General features: G+C 38.7%; 2 long non-coding RNA genes and 1 pseudogene across 3 annotated transcripts in view; 1 reads left to right on the top strand and 2 right to left on the bottom strand.

Moving 5' to 3' along the window:
* Window positions 1-2,867, top strand: part of LOC138019459 (uncharacterized) — a 15,011-nt gene extending 12,144 nt beyond the window's left edge. Inside the window, exon 3 of one of the 2 annotated variants that reach the window (XR_011126163.1) lies at window positions 693-2,867. This is a non-coding gene — a long non-coding RNA (uncharacterized lncRNA). Of the gene's footprint in view, window positions 1-642 lie in introns of both variants that reach the window. The other variant, XR_011126164.1, reaches the window with a different exon arrangement.
* Window positions 2,044-4,828, bottom strand: LOC138019458 (uncharacterized). Its single transcript, XR_011126162.1, has 4 exons — window positions 4,058-4,828; window positions 3,623-3,863; window positions 3,083-3,198; window positions 2,044-2,173 (listed from the first exon to the last, which is right to left on the bottom strand). It is a non-coding gene; the product is annotated as an uncharacterized lncRNA (long non-coding RNA).
* A 4,363-nt stretch (window positions 4,829-9,191) lies between these two features.
* On the bottom strand, window positions 9,192-19,748 carry LOC138020319 (uncharacterized; annotated as a pseudogene).
* Between the last annotated feature and the right edge of the window lie 2,752 nt (window positions 19,749-22,500).

Below are 22,500 nucleotides of genomic sequence, written 5' to 3'. Positions count from 1 at the left end.
TTATGTACTTTTCTGAATAAGTTATTTGCTGTTGGCATTACAATTGATTTGATTTTTAAAACGATTTTTTCGTGACACACCGTCTCGGGCATGTAAAACCCGATCCGAGAGCCACGAAACCGATAACCCCCCGTACGTCTAAAATATTTATTGGATCGAAGTAAAAATTATATTTATGTTAACAGCTTACCCAGTGCTACTTTGTGAATTTTTTTGAGAGTTTTCGATTTTTCACTTTTGCAGACCTCTGGTCGATATTTACTGACATCCGCTCTTAAACAATCACCAGACATTAAATAAGCGTTCTCATACATGAAAGCATTAACAGCAAGACCTTCGAAACGCGTAAGAGCGACAGTGTAGTTTTGTCTTTCGACGAGCAAGGTAATTGACCGATATTGACCACGCGAGTGGTGTAAAGTAACGAGTTTCAGGTCGCGCTATTTACAGAAGGACTCAAGCAAAAAGTGTTTAATTATTTACCACGTAGGTTACCCACGCAGCTCGAACAAGGGCAAGAATGCTCGAGGGCTGCTGTTCAAAACCAAAGAAACAAACAAAAAAATCAAAGTTTTGCGACTTCTTGAAGTTTTATTTTTATATAATACTTAGCTTAATGTTACATTATATTTTTTTCTGAAGCAAAATGGTGCCACTTTACATTCACAAATGTTCAACTGGGATTTTTTCAGTCACCTGTTAAAGAAAATAGGAAGTGCCCACCTCAACACAGTGAAAGAGAGCAAGCACTGGAGACCGCCCATGTGGAAGCAGAAAGCACTCCGCCTATCATTTAAGAGGGGCCGTAAGGGGGGGTCAAGCGCACAGTTCACGGCCATTAAAAAATGAAAATCACGAAACACGGTAATTAATTTTCTTGTTTCACAGTTCACGGAAAATAAACTCACACTTGAGAAAGATTTGTGGCCTTGCCCTATATATATATTTGTATTGGTTTAAGTCACCTAAAGGTAGTGGCATGGTGGTGTTCTGGCCAGCGTGTCGGACTCTCCGTCTGGCATACATGTTAAGTGGCAGAGTTCCTGCTTTGAACATTGTTGTTTCCTGGCGTACTGTTCGCTGCCTGACAGCTCTGCCGTTGTTTGCTGCCCATTCCAACATCGACTCTCGCTCTCGATCGTTAAGTTCTCGACATTGTAGCTACAGTCCCGGACAAAATTGTTGAAACACTTTACAATACCTTTCCTCCCACAATGTTGTTTTGGCAAATGGGCTCCGAAACTCGTGTTAAAACAACATTGTGAGGGGAGAGTGAGCTGCGAAAGCTTCAGATCTGTATAGTCGTGTACTGTTCCAACGAATTTTGTCACAGACTGTAGGTCGTGGAAATGAAATAAAGATTCCTGATGGTTGGTGTCAAAGGTCGCATCAGCTTATTTTTGGATCTGATATCATACACTACGCAACGGGTCATACGAAACCCCTTTGTCACGCAAGATGAAGAAAACCGACTTCGTAGCCCTTTGTAGGGTCTACGTAAGTAGCCGTTCACGGAAAAAGGGTCGTTTTCGTGTTTGTTATCACGGATATCGGAAAATTATTTCTCTTTTTCACGTATCACGATAATCATATAATTCACGGTTCACGAATTTTATTTTTTTTAGATTACGGATCACAGAAAATAAATTCGGTCGATCACGTTTCACGCGAAACCCCCTTACGGCCCCTCATTTAAGACCTACAACTTAGAAGATGTCCAACGTGCACTGCGAACAATCGCCTGTAGGTCTTTGCTTATCCAAATCCTTCAATGGCACTACAGAAATAAGCACAAGCAAACGCCAGTTGTCAGGTCGTGCTGCGCTGGAAGCCGCAAAGAGCAAGACAACAGCAATGCTACCCACTCTTCGCTCTCAAGTTGACATTAGCACTGGACAGGGGAGAGCAACTAGAGAGTGTGAACTTATTTGGTGTCCAGTATTTGACAGTTCCACCAGTGGTATGCTAGCATTACGAATGTTTGCCGGAAAAGTCCATTTTTAAAATCATTCACTGGAGAAAACTGTAGCTTTATTACATTCGATGCAAGTAACTTTCTTAACGAAATGTAAAATTGACAGTCACCTTCCATCACATCAAGTTCATCGTTGTATTTCTAATGTAGAGAAGTCTTCTTCATTGCTCACAGGATAATTTTGTATCACGTTTTCAACTGAAACGCAAGAGGAGAAACTCTCAGAGTTGCAAACTAAAAGACCAAGTTTCTCTGCTTCAGGGTTCAAGCAAAATTGAAAGTACATTATATTAGTCTTATATTTGTTTTATTTCCACCGAAACACCTTGAGAGAAACTCTCACAGAGCTGCAGCCTAAAGAGACCAAGCTTCTCTGTTGTTTCAGGGTCCAAGCAAAATTGAGACTACATTACATTAGTCTTATATTTGTTTTATTTCCACTGAAACACCTGGAGAGAAACTCTCACAGAGCTGCAGCCTAAAGAGACCAAGCTTCTCTGTTGTTTCAGGGTCCAAGCAAAATTGAGACTACATTACATTGGTCTTAAATTTGTTTTATTTCCACTGAAACACCTGGAGAGAAACTCTCACAGAGCTGTAGCCTAAAGAGACCAAGCCTCTCTGTTGTTTCAGAAGGAACAAACCTAACAACATATAAATACATGTACTTCAAACAGATGGCTTGGAGAAATTCAGTTCTAGAAAGATAATTTTCTTGTTGTAAACTAAGCTGTTGCATTAAGAAACATACCTATTGGGGGGGCAGGGACAAACTCTGCAGACTGACACAGCAGTGTTACTTTTGTTTTTACAGGCCCTGTTGGGGACCTGCATAATTTGTTGTGTTTATACACCCACACACATTTACAATAATAAAATTATCACATGTGGATATTCATGAGTTAATCAAATAAATTAATAAATAATATAATTTTTACAGCTTATAACTTGTTAGATGAAAATTAGAACAGGTAACAGTAATTATTATTCTGATGTGTCCAAAATGTTGAATAACTGTTTTACCTATGCAGTATCTGTATAGGTGCAACTGAATCCCTAAAATTAAACTTCACATTGCTTTAGCTTCAAATTGTATTCAGGACTTACTGTTTCCGTGTTTAGATTTTGTTCCTAATGAGCACCAGGAAAAAAAACAGTTTCTCAAAGAGTTGCAGCCTAAATAGACCAAGCTCCTCTGCTGCTCTGGGAAGAACAAACAGTCACTGAAAGTGAAATAAAAATAATGAGGTCAACACAAGGTGTTGTTACACAAACGATCATAATGCTGAAATATCACCAAACTACGTTGAAGACAACCATTTAATTATTGGAATCATTACATGTGAATATTGTGAATATTGCCATTCGAACTGGGGCATGGCAATGGATGCTCCTTTGGAAAGAATGTCTCTTGCCTGCATGCAGGTGTACACTGTAAGGAATTTATCAATAAAATACCATTTCTGGTTCATTCATCCTCATGAACTGAATGAATCAAGAAGATCTCCTAATTACCATTATATGTCATATGGTAGAAAAAAATTAAAGTTATAATCTGCCTCACAATACCTTGCTAATAAGACAAGTTTCATTGGAATTCGTGTGACTTATTTGACCAGGAAAGAAAAACTTTATCTTGTGTCATACCTGCAAGAGGTCGCCCATCAAGTTTAAGGTTGAACTCACACACTCCTGATTCAGGAATATTTTGATGCAAACGGCTTTGTCGTATTTGCCAGATCAAAGAAATGTTCAGGCTGATCCCATAGCCTGGAATTTCTGCAGCAAGGGGCTCCAGTTTGAAGAGATTTCTTGTAACAGAAAAGACAAGCTCTTTTTGGGCTCTCATCTAATTGGTGGTTAGGTGGAGTGCCATATCAGTAGATTCCTAAGAAAAAGAGATGAAAATAGATAAGACTGAATGAGCCCAGAACATTAACCACCTCCTCTCGTTCCTCTCTCCTCTCCCCCCCCCCCCCCCCCCCCCCCCACAATCCAAGTACAACATAAGAATGAAATTATTATTATCACCAACAGTAACCAAAGGATGAATAGGCAATAAATGAGAGAAAAGAAACTTACCCCAGTGCGACCAATGTTTAGAAAATTCAGAAGCGTTTGCTACGATCGGTTTGGGATCATTGTCGACAGCTTCACGATTGCGAACAGCTGAATCATTAATTAAGCTCGTCGTGCAACATGTTCTGTATCGCTTTCCTTGCACCTTGCTTTTGGGCGACGGTGTTTAATTAAGGCAGTCGATATTACATATTTGATGTAATCTTTTCTGCCTTGCTCGCAGTAAAGGAAGCCATAACCAAAGGCCTTTCCCAGAAGAGTTCCGACTGAAGTAAGCCGGTCCTGAACCTCATCCACGCATTTCTTCCTCTCAAACATGATGAGCTGCATGATGAGCCATTCTTTGATGGAGGAGTATCGGGCACATTGGCGGGAAAGCGATTACTTCCCGCCAATTCTTCGATCGGAAGGGCACTGATCACGTCTTTGATGGCTTTAAATTAGATTGAGAACAATACTCTCTTATCATTTTGAGTACTCTTCCTTAATGTTCTGACCAAAATCCCGAAAAGTGTCGACACAATGACCGTGTCCTTCTTCCAAGTCGATCCAAACAAACTCAGAAGCCCTCGAGCGCCATTGTAATCGACCAACTCTTAGATGGAAACTTCCATCACCTCATCTTTAAGCAAGGCCCCTGCACTGAAATCTCGCGGCCTTCTAAACCACTCACTCGATACAGCATACCACTGTTTCGACAGACAAAGGGAAGGCCCGAAAAGTCGACTGAGCCGAAGAGAATACGGCGGTGAATGATCGTTTGCTGCCATCCTCTCAGGCCAAATCTTTGAATTTCGCGAGAAGGTATCGTGTTTATAATAATATTAACTACTTTAACACGTCACTCTCCATATATGTTCAAGATAGCTGCTTTCCATTTGGGGTTAAAGCAGTGACAACTGCATTACCGCAAATTACCTGGTAATGACAGATGTTTTAATGTTATTAGCAACCGAGACCGGAAATCAGAAACCACGCCCTGCTGGGAATTTCAGAATCGCATGAAGCTCGTCATAGATTCTTCGTCCAGACCCATAATGCGTCTTGTGGCCGTCTTTATACTAGACAAATTTAACAGACGCAGAAAAAATGTTTGCCCAAGTTCGTCCAAGACGAATTATGCGTCTCTAGTATAACAACGGCCAGTGAGAGCTAAGAGCAACCAAAATCAAATGTCTTGTGGCTTTTTAGAAGATCAGTTGTCTTTAACCATCCAGGCAAAAGATGACTGAACAAGGTACGAGTTTGTGAGTCGCCACCGGACTAAATGCCTACACCTCACTTATCAATTGTTGTATTGTTTAAGTAGGAGCATCACGGGGCTATATATAGTTAACTTTGTTATCCCCCGTTGCAGGAAATTGCCACCAGAAAATTCACACTACTACAACGGAAATCAAAGTAACTTTTCTTACATCACTGTCGTGCCACGTGGCTTTCTTCCTGTCTCGGATACTATGATGATTTTGAGCTCTCTATTCAAGATATTGAGACTTAAAAAGACCCGCGGATAAAATCGTGATTGGAAATAGTTCCAAATCTCTCAGCTAAAGTCGAACATCATTTACAGGAAAGAGATGTAGAAGAAAAACAAAACTCGTTTTTAACCAATCTAAACATGACGACTGAATTCAATTTAGTTCCTCCACCGTTCAAAGTTTGTGAAGACTTCGTCTGTTTACTCAAATTGTGGTTATAACTGCTTTTATGTGCATTACCGTTTTAAAATTTACAGAAGTTTCAAACAAACGATTAAGATTCACAAACAAAAGGAGTCTCCTCGGAGAGGAAAGTTGCAAAGTTTTCCAAACAGTGCTAGTGGTAACAATAACTTAATTATTTCTATATAAATGTTCAACTGCGCCTTTAATGTAAAGACTTAAGACCGTGAGACTTCAAATTTACAATCTTAAATTCCTTAGATACATTATGAAATAAGATTTAAAATTTACAATTTACAAATTATATGCCTTATTAAATAAAAAAGTTTCAAGTCCACACACAGTGTGCGCAATTCCCTGGTAATTGACCGAATGTGTATCCTACAGTGAGCTTGTCAACTTCACCCACCGTTTCCGACAAAACTGATAATGAAACTGATTGTATTCAAGGTTTTTTTCCCGTTTTACAGCATGGCCGCGGCATGAGATCTAGAAGAGTTGGTGTTTCGACACTTGCAAATCTTAAAGAAACAAATGTTTTTCAGTCCAGGCACTATGTTTTAAATAAAAGATTCTCACAGCCTCGGGTGGTCATTTATCACATAAAAGGAAGGCAGAACTGCATGTTTTCAAGAACTCCATTGCCTGTAATCGTTGATATAATACAACCACAAGACTACACACTGCAAGGCAGAATCCTAACCCTAACCCTAATCATGTTGCATATGGGACCTGTAAATGTTCTCCTGTTGTTTTTCCCAAGGAGAGCTTAATGAAGCAACTGCATCGTCAAGGGAAGCACAAAACGACTCGATTCACGACAGACAGCTGTAGTCTTTGCGCGTATGGTACTAAAAGTTCTTTAATTTTTACCCTGGGATACACTTCTTTACCTTTATCTTTTAAAAAACGACGCGGAATGACAAAATTTGATGAGGTGGAGAGCGTGAACACAGAACAATACATTTTTCATCTTTATCGCTTACTGCAGTCCACGCTTTTTGTAGAAAGGATATTATCACTTTGTCGGACATTTGTGGCGCATTTTGCGGGCTACGTGACGAATTTGGCAGGCGAATTAAGCCCATTGAAATAAGCCGATAAAAATTATTAAATTGTGCAATTGTACAATTAATTTCAACACTTACAAATAAGCTTTATGGAACTTTCCTTTCATCTCTTACAATTTTTGAAAACTCAAATGACAAGATTTTGTAATTTCTATCCAGCTTCGCTTGATGGTGTATTTCATTGAGGGAAAATAAAAGCCATTAAACCTGTTTTAATTGTTGTCTTCTTAAAAATCTTATTTTCTCAATGCCCTCTTAAGTGAAATATGTTTTGGGCCCTTCTCAGAGCTCATTTTAAGTCACGCTTAACGGCTCGGGCTAAAAAAAGTCCGAGTCGGGGCCCAAGATATGTGTGAGTCCGCAAACGTAAACTCTTTATAACAGGGGATATTACATGGCCGCGCACGGATATGAATTTTATCTTCGAGTGCTGAAAGTATCTCTCACGATTGAGCGAAGCGAACGAGTGAGAGATACTTTCAGCACGAGAAGATAAAATTCGTATCCCCAAGCGGCCATATAATGTTCTGTTTATTATATAGATATTGATAAAATGTCTAGATTTAAAACAACTTTTTTTACTCATTTTCGAAATGATGAAAAAGTGGTCACCAACCACTAAAACACGCATGTTGTGTAACATGAAACAAGATATGAAAGTTATGAAAAGCAAATCATGATAATGTAAAATTTTGCAATAAAAATGTTAATGAATTACAATGAAGAGCAAGCTTACGTTTTATTGGCTAATCGTGTTGGTTACCATGACGACACCTATATTCTCACATGTGAAAGATAAAAATGATATGTTCACGGCGTTTGGTGAAGATATGATTTTTAGTAAAAGGAGAAATCCTGGTATTTCATCAGTATCGATGTAATAAATAGAGGATATTACATGGCCGCGCGGGGATACGAATTTTATCTTCGAGTGCTGCAAGTATCTCTCACGAGTGAGCGAAGCGAACGAGTGAGAGATACTTTCAGCACGAGAAGATAAAATTCGTATCCCCAAGCGGCCATGTAATGTTCTGTTTATTATATAGATATTGATGAAATGTCTAGATTTAAAACAACTTGTTTTATTCAGTTTCGAAATGATGAAAAAGTGGTCACCAACCGCTAAAAAACGCATGTTGTGTAACATAAAACAAGATATGAAAGTTATGAAAAACAAATAATGATAATGTCAAATTTTGCAATAAAAATGTTAATGTAGTAGAGAAGAATCACAAAAGTATCTTACAATGAAGAGAAAGCTCGGGTTTTATTGGCTAATCGTGTTGGTTACCATGACAACACCTATATCCTCACATGTGAAAGATAAAAATGATATGTTCACTGCGCGCGGTGAAGATATGATTTTTTAGTAAAAGGAGAAATCCTGGTATTTCATCAATATCTATATAATAAATAGAGGATGTTACATGGCCGCGCTGGGATACGAACTTTATCTTCGAGTGCACTATAGAAACTGATGTAATGTTCTCTTTATTGTATAGATTACAATGTCCAGATTAAAAACAACTTGTTTTTCATTTTCGGAATGGCGAAAAAGTGGTATACGTATGTTGTGTAACATGAAATTAGATATCAAAGCTATGAAAATGTTTATTTGAGTCAAATGTAAATTACATTGCATCACAAAAGCATCTTATCTAGGAAGAGGAAGCTCGCTATATATCCGACACCTGCATCCTTACATGTGAAAGATAAAAAGAATATCTTTACTGAGCGCGGTGAAGATATTATTTTTTCAGAAAAAGGAAACTACCAGTATTTCTTCAATATTTATGTAATAAATCGAATTTATCCCAGGGTGGTTCAGTGAAACACATTTCACACGCGAAACGTGTTGGAATAATCGGAAAACTATTGACAATAACAAAGGATAATTAATATTTTCTTTAGTTCTTGGCGGCGACTTCGTCCTAGCTAAAGGTCCGCATTTTCTATAAAATCGCGTTATTAACAGTTTTAATGGAGGATGTGAGCACATGGCGATGGGTTTTTAATTGTATATGCGCCAGAATGCTAAGCAATTAAGATGACAAACGGACCAATGTTTGGCAAATGAAAAACAAAGCTTCTCCTTATTCCCGCCAAGGAAACTCCTAGAATGGGCAGTAAACAGTTCGATTGCCCAATCACATTACTACATTTCAAATGACGTCAAAGTGACATGCCGATCGCTTTCCAGAACGTTCCATGGAGAGATGACATTGTTTGCATCCTCGTTCGCCAAGCCAATGAAAATTTCCGCTCGTTTTTTTTTTTTGTTCGATAAGCCAAGTAATGCTTATTTACGTTCTGTTTTTACGTTTATTTTTCAAGGTCATATGAAAGTCGCTTTAGTTTGGTATTGTTTGGTGGGGCAACATGGGCCGTCTTATCACGTAATAGAAAACCATCTATTGTAAATTCAGAGCAAATTAAGAATTAACGATAATTGTTATTTCACAAGTAGAGACTGGGTTGCAAATCTATCGGGCTCCGGTAGTCTCCTACCTGAAACATCAGCGTACTGGAGGAATTTTGGTATCCGCTGTGGACATGACTGCTCGGTGACGTCATTGGTCACGGATAAGATGACGTCAATAGTCTTCTGCAAAAATTGCAGCATTTGAGGAGTTACTCTTGAAAGCCTGTCGCAATCCTCGTGGTAACAGGAAGTCATGCGTTCCCTGAAGTTAGCGGTGTCACTGAGGAAAATAGCGGTCAAGGTATGGTTGCTTTCCCAAAATGATTTGTGTGATCACTTCTCAAAAAGTCTTTGTACTTGTAAGAATCATCAAGCTTTGAAGGTTGGCCTCGGAAAGGAAGTTCCACCTGATACATGGTAGTCTTGTTCTTTAGGTCTGCGAGATTTTAAGAAAATTAACAGCTAACCTTTAAATCCCAATTTTTATTTAACCGTTCCGAATCGTTAAGGCAACAGGGACAGTTGAGAAATCGAAAGGACAAGTAAAAATTACTCCCCCGTTCGTTCCTTCATAAGAAAGTGTGGCATAAGAGGTCAGCCTTGCGTTGTGGTTATCATCTGCGCCTCTTACTTTGCGATTGTATGTAGGCTGATGTCAACCTGTCTCGAGCGTTTTTCTCCGAGAACTCCGGTTTTCCTCTCTCTCATCAAAAATTGACAACAGCTAATTACATCTGGCTGCGGCGCTGTGCTCCACAGCGATGTCTAATTTGAGGGTCACAAAAAACTATTCGAGATTATGTTAATGTGGCTCGATAAATATAGATTTTTGTATTGTATTTTACTGTAATGTAAGAAATGAAGAAGCAAAGATGGTTCTACACATTAACAATGTTAGAAATACGATCTTAGAGCTTGTAGTATGCATGCTGCTAGATGAATTTAGATTCGGTTATATCTTGTCGCTGTTGAATATTTTGCATGTGCAGAGCGTCTGTTGTTCAAACCTAGGCCTGTTGTTAAGAGACATTCTTGTTCAGGTCAGTGTCTTAACTAGTTAATGCTCCCTATCGCTTTTGTGCTGAAAACCGTCCAATCGTCGATCATGTTTACTTAAAGGGGAAATTAAGGCTCATGCCTTGGACTCGTCAAAAGTAAATAACTACCGGCAGTTGATCTTTTTTTCTCTTTAAGTAAGTGCTCTTATTCAATAATGCCCTTCCACAGTAATTAAAATAAAATCTAACAAACTTGTTTTTTCCAAAACCGTTCCATCAAGCTAGACACCGAACTACCGATATCTTTTTTTCAGTATTTGCTAAAACAGTTCAAGTGATAGCGTTCAAGGCGCGCTTACCATGCGAGCAGTTGGTGTCTCCTACGCTTCCCGAGAGAGAAAGCACTGATATTAACAACAATTAGTTTCTTTGAGTGAGTCGCGGTCCAGCGCCAAGGACAAATAAATTAAATTGAACCGGTAAAAGGAGTTAGTAAACTTGTTTTGGCCCTTGCGCGTGTGTTCAGCTACGAAACTGCTGTGTTTGGGCGAGCCTGCTGTGTGGTGATTCCTATTCTCCCGCGAATAAGAAGAAGTGATGTCAAATGGGGTGTGACACATTCGCCCATACTTGATAGAAAATCAAACAGTTGCTCAAAGAGATTTCTCTATTGGGAAGCGTAGGAGAAACCAAATGCTCGTAGGGTAAGGCGCGCTCTAATTGGCTCTCGAACTCCAAACATCCCCGAGCGACTCGCACGGGATTTGCGCCCGCGAAAATATTGGCCCTTTTCATACTAGAGACGCATATTAGTTCGTCTGGGACGAACTTGGGAAAACATTTTTTCTACGTCTGTTAAATTCGTCTAGTATGAAGACGGGCACAAGACGCATTATGCGTCTGGACGAAGTATCCAGTTTAGTTCGTCTTCGAAAATGCACTAAGGTGGATACTTCGTCCAGACGAATTATGCGTCTTGTGCCCGTCTATATACCAGACGAATTTTATAGACGCTGAAAAAATGTTTGCCCAAGTACGTCCTAGAGGAAATTATGTATGGGAGGCGCGGTGGCCTCATGGTTAGTGCGCTCGACACCGGATCGAGTGGTTCGGGTTCGGGGCCTGGCTGGGGACATTGTGTTGTGTCCTTGGGAAAGAATGCTGGGGGTAACCCTGCGATGGACTAGCATCCCATCCAGGGGGGAGTATAAATACTCCTAGTTGCTTCACGCTACGGAAACCGGAGATGAGGGCAGGCCTGATGAGCCCTCTAGGCTCGTAAGCAGTGACTTGACCTTTACGTACCTCCTAGAGGAAATCATGTCTCTCATATAGTTCGTTCCGTCTTTACACTAGACGGATAACATGAGAGACGCATAATTCGTCTGGACGGATTATGTGTCTCTAGTATAAAAACGGCCATTGTAATCGTGGCAGGAATAATGAGTTATCTCACTGTTTTAGTGTCAGTGTCGGTGTCTAGTGGTGCACCCAGCATTGTCCACCTCCACTTTGCTGAATAATTGTTAAATAGTTGTTGCTCGAGGTCAACAATCTTGTGGCTTAAGCTCGTATTAGCGGAAACCTCCACTTCAACTATAAAGTAACTTAATTAAACTACAGAAAATAATGTTAATACAATCAAATTTGTTTCGATCCTTTTTTATCTGCATCTCAAAAATCCCTTATTTTTGTCATCGCCGCCATCTTGAATACTTAAATTGTGCCGTGTTGTTATTAGAGCGAGTTTCAATCGAGTGTCGAAAAAGTAAAACCAAAGTAATTACTTTGGCCAATCCAGAAAGGACAGAGACAATCCGGTAAACCAATCAAAACTCGAAGTAATTACACGTAGCCGACACAAAGCGCGGGAAAATGTGCACGCGCGAGCTACGATTGGTTTTCGTTTACCTTCTGATTGGTTGAAAAAGTGGCACGAGAACTTTGAACCAATCACTGAGTGAAGTAATCATAAACGAAAATAATTCGCTAATTACTTTCGACACTCAATTGAAAACCTCCCTATTTGAGATTCTTTGTGATAGAAGAATAGGATTACGGTCAATTCTTACAATTATTCAAGATAGCGGCGCCCGAAAAATTTAAATGTGAAAAGGAGCAATTTTTTTCTGATACCATGAAAACGTTGTGAGAAAAAAAAATCGAACTAAATTGATTGTGAACATTACTTCCTCTGCTTTTATGTACATTTAAAAGTTAGAATGGGATTTTCTTTTAAGTTATTTAATTCTTGTCACCTACCCGACTTTACTTGGTTGTAATGATAATGGAACAGATCCAGCAAGAATCTTTCGTTCACATCCCGCCCAATAACAGCGAGAAAATTCCCACGAAATTCATCTTTCTCTATTTGATTGTAAATTTCTCGTTTAGTGCCTCGTGGTAGACTCTGGGAGTATGGAGTGGTGTGGTAGTTCATCAAAGTATCCATTATTATCGCCCCTAGGAGATTTCCTTTCGACGAAAGCGACCCGTTGTGAAAACGGGTGAGGTTTGCCACGTAGGCTCTGCTACCGCAGTCGATTCGGCCGCAGGCGCATTTAGGGTAAAGCATTACATTGGATTTATAATAAGATGCTGAAAGGACGGCGTCGCGAGCACGTTTTAAAATCTGCATCAAGAAAAAAATGAAAATGATATGAATGATACGTCGGAACGTAAATTTATTATTATTATTTTATTTTTTTTTTTTGAGATTCAAACAAAACGAGGAAATAACCACTGTGTCTACGGCTTGATTCAAGTAACAGACCAAAGATAACTTGCCATGGAAAATTGTGACAGCGTTCAGACAGATGAAACGCCTCACTTCCGGCTGCCGGCCATCGATGGAAAGCGCTCCGGCCTGCTACGTTTCGCAAAACAAATGAAACGCAGAGGTTTCGGACTCAGCTTCTCTTTCTCTCTGTAACTTTTATTCTCTACTGTACGTCACACGGTTTTCAAGTCTTTTTGGCCGGCCATCAGTCACATTCTTAGGGTGCGTTTGATTGACCCTATTCAGGAATAAGAATACGAGGAGTGATTATTGCTGCCGCAGTGACTGAGCCTGAAGCGGAAGAACGAGGCAGCTCTCTAATAGGGAAAAGAACACATTTTTCTTCGAAACGCAAGGGGTCATGGTTATGTGGGCCAATGAAGGAATTACGATGCGCGGTATATGAAGATTAGAGCGTGCACCATTTTTCATTTCGCTTCTCGTATCCTCAAACTGAACTATAGATAGTTTTACTGCCACGCAACAAAGAAAGAATTCGAAAACGGCATTCAATGAAAAAAGGCCAGGAACTTGGAATGTTGTAGGAAACAAACCTTTTAACCGCCACTCCAATTCTCAGGTCTGTACGATACATCGTGTCTGAGGTATTTGCGAAGCGTTTTACACAACTTTGTAGATTTTGTAGGGAGACGCCTCCTACCGAGGCACAATATTTGTGCCTAATTCCCTCCTAATCCCCGCATAGTCCCGGGGCTGGGGGGGAGGGATTTATATTTCCTGGTGCATAAAACAGACAAAAGTTCACTGGGTCGAGTGAAATAATATTTTGACTTGCAACAGTTGTTACGCTATGAAACCTTGTTTTGCAAAATAATAATCACCTCTGTTCCATTGGAAACTAGCGGAACAAACTTTTTAGATGGCGAGAATGAGCCGTCTGTCTCTGAGAAAGTGTTCTGGTAAATGAAAAAAGACCAAGTTCCCAAGACCGAGAGAAAAAAAACGGCTGGTCAAACGCTAAGCACTTTTCTCGGATCAGTCGTTGCAGGTCATTATTTTAACTTTTGAAAAGTAACCCAAGACCCTCATTTTGTCTAACTCTAGGCCTAGTGTTAGCCAAATTGAGAGGCAGTTTGGGTCACTTTTCAAAAGATAAAACATGTTCAATGACCTGCAAAGCGAGTGACCCGAGAAAGTGACCTGTGTTAATTAGACCCAGCGAGAAAAAATATTTCAGTGACTAAAAAGAGGGTAACAAAAGTGGATTCGTGATATGAAAACCATGTTTCGCAATTACCGCGGCACACAGGCACCTAGGTTCGAGCTTTAGAGGCTTCTTCAGATCAGCAAGGAAACAACAGCTGGACAATTTTTGATGGCAATTTCGGACAAATTTTGGATAGCGTAATGTTCATGGCGTAACCATTGTTGCAAGTCGAAATATTTTTTCACTCGACCCATTGAACTTGATCAGTTTTATTAATCGGAACACATTTCGCAGACTGGCGACTCATCCTTGCCATCTTTAAAGTTTGTTTCGCTATTTGCCAATGAGACTAACGAAATTTGTATTTTGCAAAACAGGGTTAGGGTTAGGCGTGTACTTGTACTGCCCAGTGTGGGAAAGTCAAATTATCATTTGTTTAACTTATACTGTGTTCACACTAGGCCAAAACATGATTAGTCTGATCACAAATAGAAAGATGTTTCGTTATGAAAAGTGTTCACATCAGACAGTGCATTGCGCGAATCATGGTTCAAACATGGTTATTCTGAGCATGATTGAAGCAACCACGAGAGTTAGTCTGTCAATCATGATCAGACTAAACACGTTCAAAATGGCGGATGGATGTGGAGAGCAGGCGAGTGCCCAAATAAACCAAAATTGGGGCTATTATGAGCCCATATATCTAGTTGCAAAAATAACAATGACCACAACCAGGGTTTCTGAGCCCGCGAGACTGAGCACCCCCGGCAAATCATTGTTGGCCTCATTGTTTTCAAGAAAACCGCTGGTCAGCAACCTGGTTCTGGTCATTGTGTCTAAGGTCTTCCTGCAATATGGACTGATGAAGAAATACAACGGTAATTATCGGCGATTGGTGAGCATGTGGAAAACCGTAATATCTTGTACCAGAAGAAAGCGCAAATGCCGTCTCCTCGTTTAACGCTGCATAGCCCTCCTCCTCCGAACGGCTTGAAATTGAAACTACACCAAAGAATGAATGAAACTGTTACAGGAATTTCCAGCTCCATTCTACAGCTGAAGTGTCAAATAATTATGCGAATACCATGAAACAGCAAAAATTATACAACCATGCATTAAACGTGTTTGAAAACGACATCTGAGCCCGGTTGTTCGAAAGCCAATTAACTTAATCCAGGATTAGAGTAAACTTTTGTTTCATGTTTTCACCTTTTTGTTGAAAATTTCTTTTGCTTATTTTTGTTTTTCAGGATTGACTTCCTCTAATGTAAAATTCTGCCGAGTACCAACTTTTAATAACTTTTGGGAGTAGAGATATTATAAACTCCTTGGTTAATTTTTAATCTTGGATTAGCGTTAATTGGCTTCGGGCCCTGATATGAACAATGTAATAATAAATGTTTAGGCGAAACAAGTTCCCACTCTAATACTGTTTCGGCTTTAATATAAACACAGCTTTAGCCCTGTCTACAATTTCTGAATGATCTTTACATTTCTTTTTCTGTTTATTTCGTTTCGTTTCGTTTCGCAAAATACCGTAAGCCTGATAAACCAAACATATTGTTGACCGACTAGCTAGAAATGAACCACGAAGATAGCTTCGATCCTTGTTAATATATAGTGCAACGGTTTGCACTTCGAATTTCTCACGAGTTCACTTCTTAACAGGTTTCTCTTCATTGTAGATTCTGTATTGGTATTTTGACTTGCTTTCTTGAGGAGACTGAATCACTGTTAAAGTTCTGCATGCGACGGTGGCCACCAGATATTGTCTGCACCTCCCCAAACTTGGAAAACATTGGGCTAACTTTTTTTCAAGTTTCGATTGACCGCGCGAGCATGCGCAGCCCGTGACAGTGTCCCTTAAAACATACAGGATCACTAACTTATTAACTATTAAGGTGGCCAAACGCAGTTTCCGCGGGGTCAGCAGAGTTGTTTAAAAGCCTGCGCGGCTTTTAAAAACCAAAACAAACATAGCGGCGATTACGACAAGACTTTAACGGAAGGTAACAATAAAAGGGGAAAAACCGCAAATTCACTGCTTGCATGTTGTTTGTATCCCAGGAACCCAGCTAAATCCTGCGCATGCGCAGTGGGTCCAAAAATTGAGAGTGCTCTCGCACTGACAAATATGCCGATTTCAAACGACTCAGTCGTTAGAATTTCAGGACATTTGGAAAACAACATGAATGATCCATCACCAAAATGTGAATTTTAACAAAGGGAAGTTTAAATAACTTAAAACATGGCGATGAAAACGATGCACGGCGAATTACGAAAACTGTCTCTGTCAAAATTTTATTAGAACAGTGTTGACAGAAGGGATTTTATGAGAATTCGTAGTGGGAAAGTTAAGAAAAAAATCGAACCACTGGATTTTTTTTAAAATAAACAAAAAGCATTTTTTAAACCTCTTTTTAACCAACCCTGTTCCCATAGCAACAGCACAAACCTGAGCCAAAATGCGACAATAAACCCTTCTGACTCTTGCGAAAACGGGCTCCTAGAACCTCTAGTGTTTAGCCTGACCGCTTTTTAAAGAATCTTTTGTGGGAATATAACATTTACCTTTTTGAAACTTACATTGTATGATAAAGATTGATAATTTAATTTAAAACTGCCTTATCAAACGAATACGAGTTGCGGGATCAAAATGTAACGAAAACCCTACCCCAGTTGAAAAAGGTTTGTCAAGGTTTGCCACGTGACCAGCTGCAACCAGGGTTTCTTTTCTCAACGGCAGGGGAGGCAGAGAAGAGAGACCCTGACAACGAACTTGGTTTCTTCGTCGTCGCCCGCAGCTATTACGTAACAACGGAGGTGACAAAGAAAAAGCTAACATAGACAAAGGTTTTCGCTGCTGACATATTCATTTAAGGTCGGCTTTAAGTGTTTGATCAACAGTGTCTCCTTTATTTTACAGTGAGTGTCGGATCGCTCTTTCGCTAGTTGAATATGTACGTATAATAGGCATTAATGTATATTTAATACATGCATAATGTATATTTAAATTCAGATTTTGTATTAACAGCCACTTCTGAAGATGTATGCAGAAGCATACCAAACGGTCAAGTAAAAGATAATTTCAAAGAATGCGTTTATGTCTCATGTTTGTCACTGCTGTTTGTGAATTATTCCTGATAAAGGTCATTACTGATTTATTATTATAGTTTTCTTAGCCGCCACCAACGTGTAAAATTGCTGTTACAGCATTCAAAAAGCGTTCAATCCCTTCCCTAAAAACATACATACCAACCTGCCACAATTTGTTTTGCGACTTGCAGCAAGGCGACCACACCGGATCCGTTGTCGACAGCACCGTATGTATTACGCACCGTATCATAGTGTGGCTCCCATCAGAAACAAACGGTCATCTGGTGAACCATCAAGGGTGCCAGGAATCATGCCGACAATATTGCGTCCGCAAGCAAACTGCAATGATTGACAGATCCATACATATATTTAGCGGAAGGTTAAAAAATTAAAAGATTACAAGTAACCAAGTGAGTCAAAAATGTAACACGGAATTCCTAACGTGATAGTGCACGTGGTAAAGAGGGAGCTTGAATTACATTTCAATGGAAGCAATATAGTTGCGCAATATTTTACGAGAAATAAAATTGGCACTTCACTTCTAACAAGAACAGAATCACTTTTATGCTAAGCAATGTTTTTTTTTCTATTTTCGAGAAAAAGTTATACTTATCATATGTATAGCCTAAGTTGTTCAAAATGTGGATCGCGTATCGAAATTTCATACGCGGACAGCGCTATCTACCCATCGACCAACCCAATCCTGGTTTTGAAAATGACGTTTGGGTCTGCAGCGAACTCAACTCTATTTAGGTCTAATACGTGTCATTTTGCAAGCAGAATTGTAAAAAAAGATGCTAAAATAACGTTCCATGGTGAATTGACTAAATGATGATGATGATGACTTAAAAACTTATATAGCGCATGCTTCATGACAGAATGATCGCATGCGCTTAACATGGATTAAAATACCAATAAAATTTATCAGTTCATATAAGCTAAGAATATGTTCATTAAATAGATTTGTAAGTTAACTTAAGATTAATTACTGATAATATAAGAAATAGTAATAAAAGTAATAATCATGGTGATAACGATGACGATGATGATGATGATAATAATAATGAAATAATGATAATAATAATAAAATTATTATTATTATTATTATTATTATCTTTATTAATGTATAATTGTACTGTGTAACTATGTAAGATGGTCCTGAAGGATCCTATAAGAGGCAGAAAGGCGGAATCACTTTCATGCTAAGCAATGTTTTTTTCTATTTTTTCTTTATTTCTTACAATGATGACCATCTGTGCATGTTGCTTCCATTTTGATTATATTTTCGAGAAAAAGTTATACTTATCATATGTATAGCCTAAGTTGTTCAAAATGTGGATCGCGTATCGAAATTTCATACGTGGACAGCGCTATCTACCCATCGACCAACCCAATCCTGGTTTTGAAAATGACGTTTGGGTCTGTGGCGAACTCAACTCTATTTGGGTCTAATACGTGACATTTTGCAAGCAGAATTGTGAAAAGAAAGATGCTAAAATAACGTTCCATGGTGAATTGACGAAATACTGATAATATAAGAAATAGTAATAAAAGTAATAATCATGGTGATAACGATGACGATGATGATGATGATAATAATGAAAATAATGATAATATTAATAAAATTATTATTATTATCTTTATTAATGTATAATAGTACTGTGTAACTATGTAAGATGGTGCTGAAGGATCCTATAAGAGGCAGAAAGGCGGACCATTATCAATGCCCTGGATCGGTTACAGAAAGGACTACGCTTATATGGATAACAGGCTGCTACACTTAAGGATATTTGGTAGGAGCTGCAGAGAGTGTGCTACGCTTGGTTAAACAAGCATTAAAACAAGGAGGACAGCGTATACGCAGAGAAGGAGAATTTCGGAGTTTTAAGGATCAGGAGAGGTTTATTTCAGGAGGACTCCTCGTCGTCACTTCTCTATGTGGAGATATCCGAGACAATGATGCCTCGACAAACTAAAGTTGGTTACTGGTTGAGCAAAGGTCAAAAACCAGCCAATTAGTTTCTTATTCATGGACGATTTTAGACTTCTTTGGAAGAACTAGAGGAAGATTGCCTCTCTAGTCCAATCACGGCGTGTGTTTCCTATGTATATCATAAAAAGAATAGGAAGGCTGAAAGATGAAAAGCGGAAGGACAACTGGGAAGGTTTGATTGGGAAGAATAAAGGGGATCACGCGAGAGGACAGCGAATGTCAACTCCGAAATCGTTTACATTAGGTTTTAGTTTTTATTTGATTTAATTTCCTTACCTGCGGGTGATCAGGCTGGAATTTTTCAGACCAAGTCTTTAGGCCCAGGTCCTGAAAGGTTTTCTTGATAAAATCACGAGCTGTCTGTTTTCCTTGTGGATTAGTGACATGATGGCGATTCTCGTCGAAATGCCTGAGTAAGGACATCAATGGATTGCTGTGATCGCTTACATCAGCTTGACTGATTAATTGCTGCCAATATTCAACAGAAAACAAGGAAGATGGAGGCATGTAAGTTAGTTTATCCAAGTAATAAACTTTTACGCTGTTTAAAGTCTATTAGGTATTCGGTGCTATTTTTATTTTCTGAAACATCATGAAACACATTCTTGTTCTCAGAGTTTTGCATGTTCTGGCCATCCCAGGAAGTAATTGTCGACCGGACGAGGATATGCCTGGGAATTCTATTTACGTAGTAAGTTTCCGCTTGTAATGCATCTTCAGTGAAGTTTTGAAGTTTTGTCCTAGTTGTGTCGCGTGAGTTTAATGTTTACTGTTTAATGTTCCTTTAAAAACAAGCCGTGACAGTAAAGCAATGAGAAGCCAAAGCCAGAGGCTTATGCGGCGTAGGTCAGAGTACAGAAATTACAAGACGTGCCTGCTACTGAATTAATAATAATTATTATAATGATAGAGCGGTTTTCAATGGAGTGTCAAAAGTAATTAGATAATTACTTTGGTTTATGATTACTTAAATCAGTGATTGGTTCAAAGTTCTCGCGCCATTTTTTCAACCACTCAGAAGTAAAACCAAAACCAATCGTGGCTCGCGCGTGCACATTTTCCCGCGCTTTATGTCGGCTACGTGTAATTACTTCGAGTTTTGATTGGTTTACTGGATTGTCTCTGTCCTTTTTGATTGGCCAAAGTAATTACTTTGGTTTTGGTTTTACGACACTCAATTGAAACTCGCTCTAACAACATGACAAAGAAAATATTATTAGTTAACAATATTATTGTGGACATACTTAGCAAGAAAGAAACAACGTACATAATAAGAAAGGAAGGAAACTTGTGATATATATAAGTAAGCATAATACATACATAAAAGATAATTGAATGAGGGAAGAAAAACTAAAGTGACAAATACTAATCTTTGAGTTTACTTTTATAATTGGAAAGAGTGAGGGAAGTACGAAATTAAAGAGGAATACAGTGTTCCAAATGTGAGGACCTTGAACACGGATGGAGTAAAAGTATGTCAATATGCAAGTTATCTCTTTGACGAGTAGAATAGTGATCATAGTCGGCATTGAGATAAAAGAGAGAAGAAAGTGGGATATAGGGACAACCGTTTGCATTTTGCATATGCAGAAACATGAAGCAAGCGACCTGATACTTGTAAATGTGAAAAATATTAAGTAACCTGAAATTTAAAAAAGAGAGTAAGTGTGAGTACGTGGGGGTGAATAAGTAATGATTCTAAGGGACTTTTTTTTTGAAGGCAGAAGAGAGTTAGGAGATGTGATGAGTATTAGTGGAGGCCCAGATAACCGGGCAGTATTGGAGAAGTATTAGAGAATTATACAAGGTGCATAGAGTATTGGATAGAAGAAATTGCCTCAATTTTTATGATGATGCCAATAGATTTTGCGATTTTAGAGAAAACTACTTTTATGCGAGGTTTTCATAAGAGATGCATGGATGACGACCCCAAGAAACTTAGTATGTTTAGCTCTTTGTATGGCACATAGATGGTGAGATTATTAGAACTGATCTTCTTTCTCGAAAGATGAAATATAATAAATTTATTCTAAAAAGAACCGAGTCAATATGAAACGACTATGAATACTGTAGGGATTAAGATCTTCTCAGTTCAAAGAATGAAATAGCAAAATGAATCGCGTAGAAATCGTTCAAGTTGCGTTTGATTTGATAATAGGTTCGCTCATTTTTGTAAAGAATAGACTTGAACATCGCAGACCAAGGATATGCATAAACTGTCAGCCCACAAAATTTAAATCCATCAATATAAAATTCATTTAAGTTTAGACCTTTAATAATTATCCCTACACGTCTATAAACGTGATGCTGGCGAATAAATGAAGTTCACTTTGAAAACATACGTTATATTCGGCAGTTAAGCTCCTAGTAAGTTTTTTGATTCTTAAAAGATACCTTTTATTAGTAAAGGCTTTGTCAAAACGGTAGCATTGTTACATGCATTGATGCATGATGGTATCGTAGGTAGAAGTGCGGACGGTGAGCGAGGCGGAGTACGAATATTATATTACGTAACTTGTTAGTCCTAAGAATAAAGCGTTCGGTTGTATCAAACTGCTGAGTATCTCTATAAAAACGAACAGTAAAAATCCAGAACTTCGTTTCGACCGCGCTTCGGTCAATTATCAATAACAATTAACATACGGACAAATAATGAAGACAAAATATGTAAGAAAAGTATAACAATATACAACTACAAGGAAGAGAATGTTGAAAACAGTAGAAGACAGTAAAAGGCCTACAAAGTTTTTTTTTTCCAATTATTATTAATTATTTAAATCAAAACTTTCGCGCGAATTGAGTCAGATCGAATATTGAGACTTGGTCTCAGTTCTTTAATTATAAACATTTCATGAACGATACAGTCAAACTTGTTCTTGCTTTTTTTTAAGATGCTAAAATTTCCTGCTCAGATCCTTTGGGGATGCTTCTCGTAGAAATACGATTTGCAAGGAAATAATATCCTTTCGATGACGGGACTGTTAAATATCGTTGATCCAAAAGCAAATAGATACTGGGCCAAATGATTTTAGTACTTTGGAACTTACCTGATAGGGCAGCAGAAATAAGGACCACTACGTACAGACTGAAATAGCTCTTCATGATATAAATTCAACCGTCAATTCTCTTGATTGTAGGGAACTCGACTTGACGTCACGCAAATTTCCCAGAATAGATTTGCAATTTTAATTAATCGTTTTCCTGGAAACCGCGACCCCTCCACAGGCTCCAACTAAAGCTTGATAGTATACTAAAGCAA

Source organism: Montipora capricornis, chromosome 10 (genome assembly GCF_036669925.1).
Source record: "Montipora capricornis isolate CH-2021 chromosome 10, ASM3666992v2, whole genome shotgun sequence".
Classification (NCBI taxonomy): domain Eukaryota; kingdom Metazoa; phylum Cnidaria; class Anthozoa; order Scleractinia; family Acroporidae; genus Montipora; species Montipora capricornis.
Note: the sequence above shows the minus strand (reverse complement) of the source record. Positions and strands in the feature narration are given on the sequence as shown.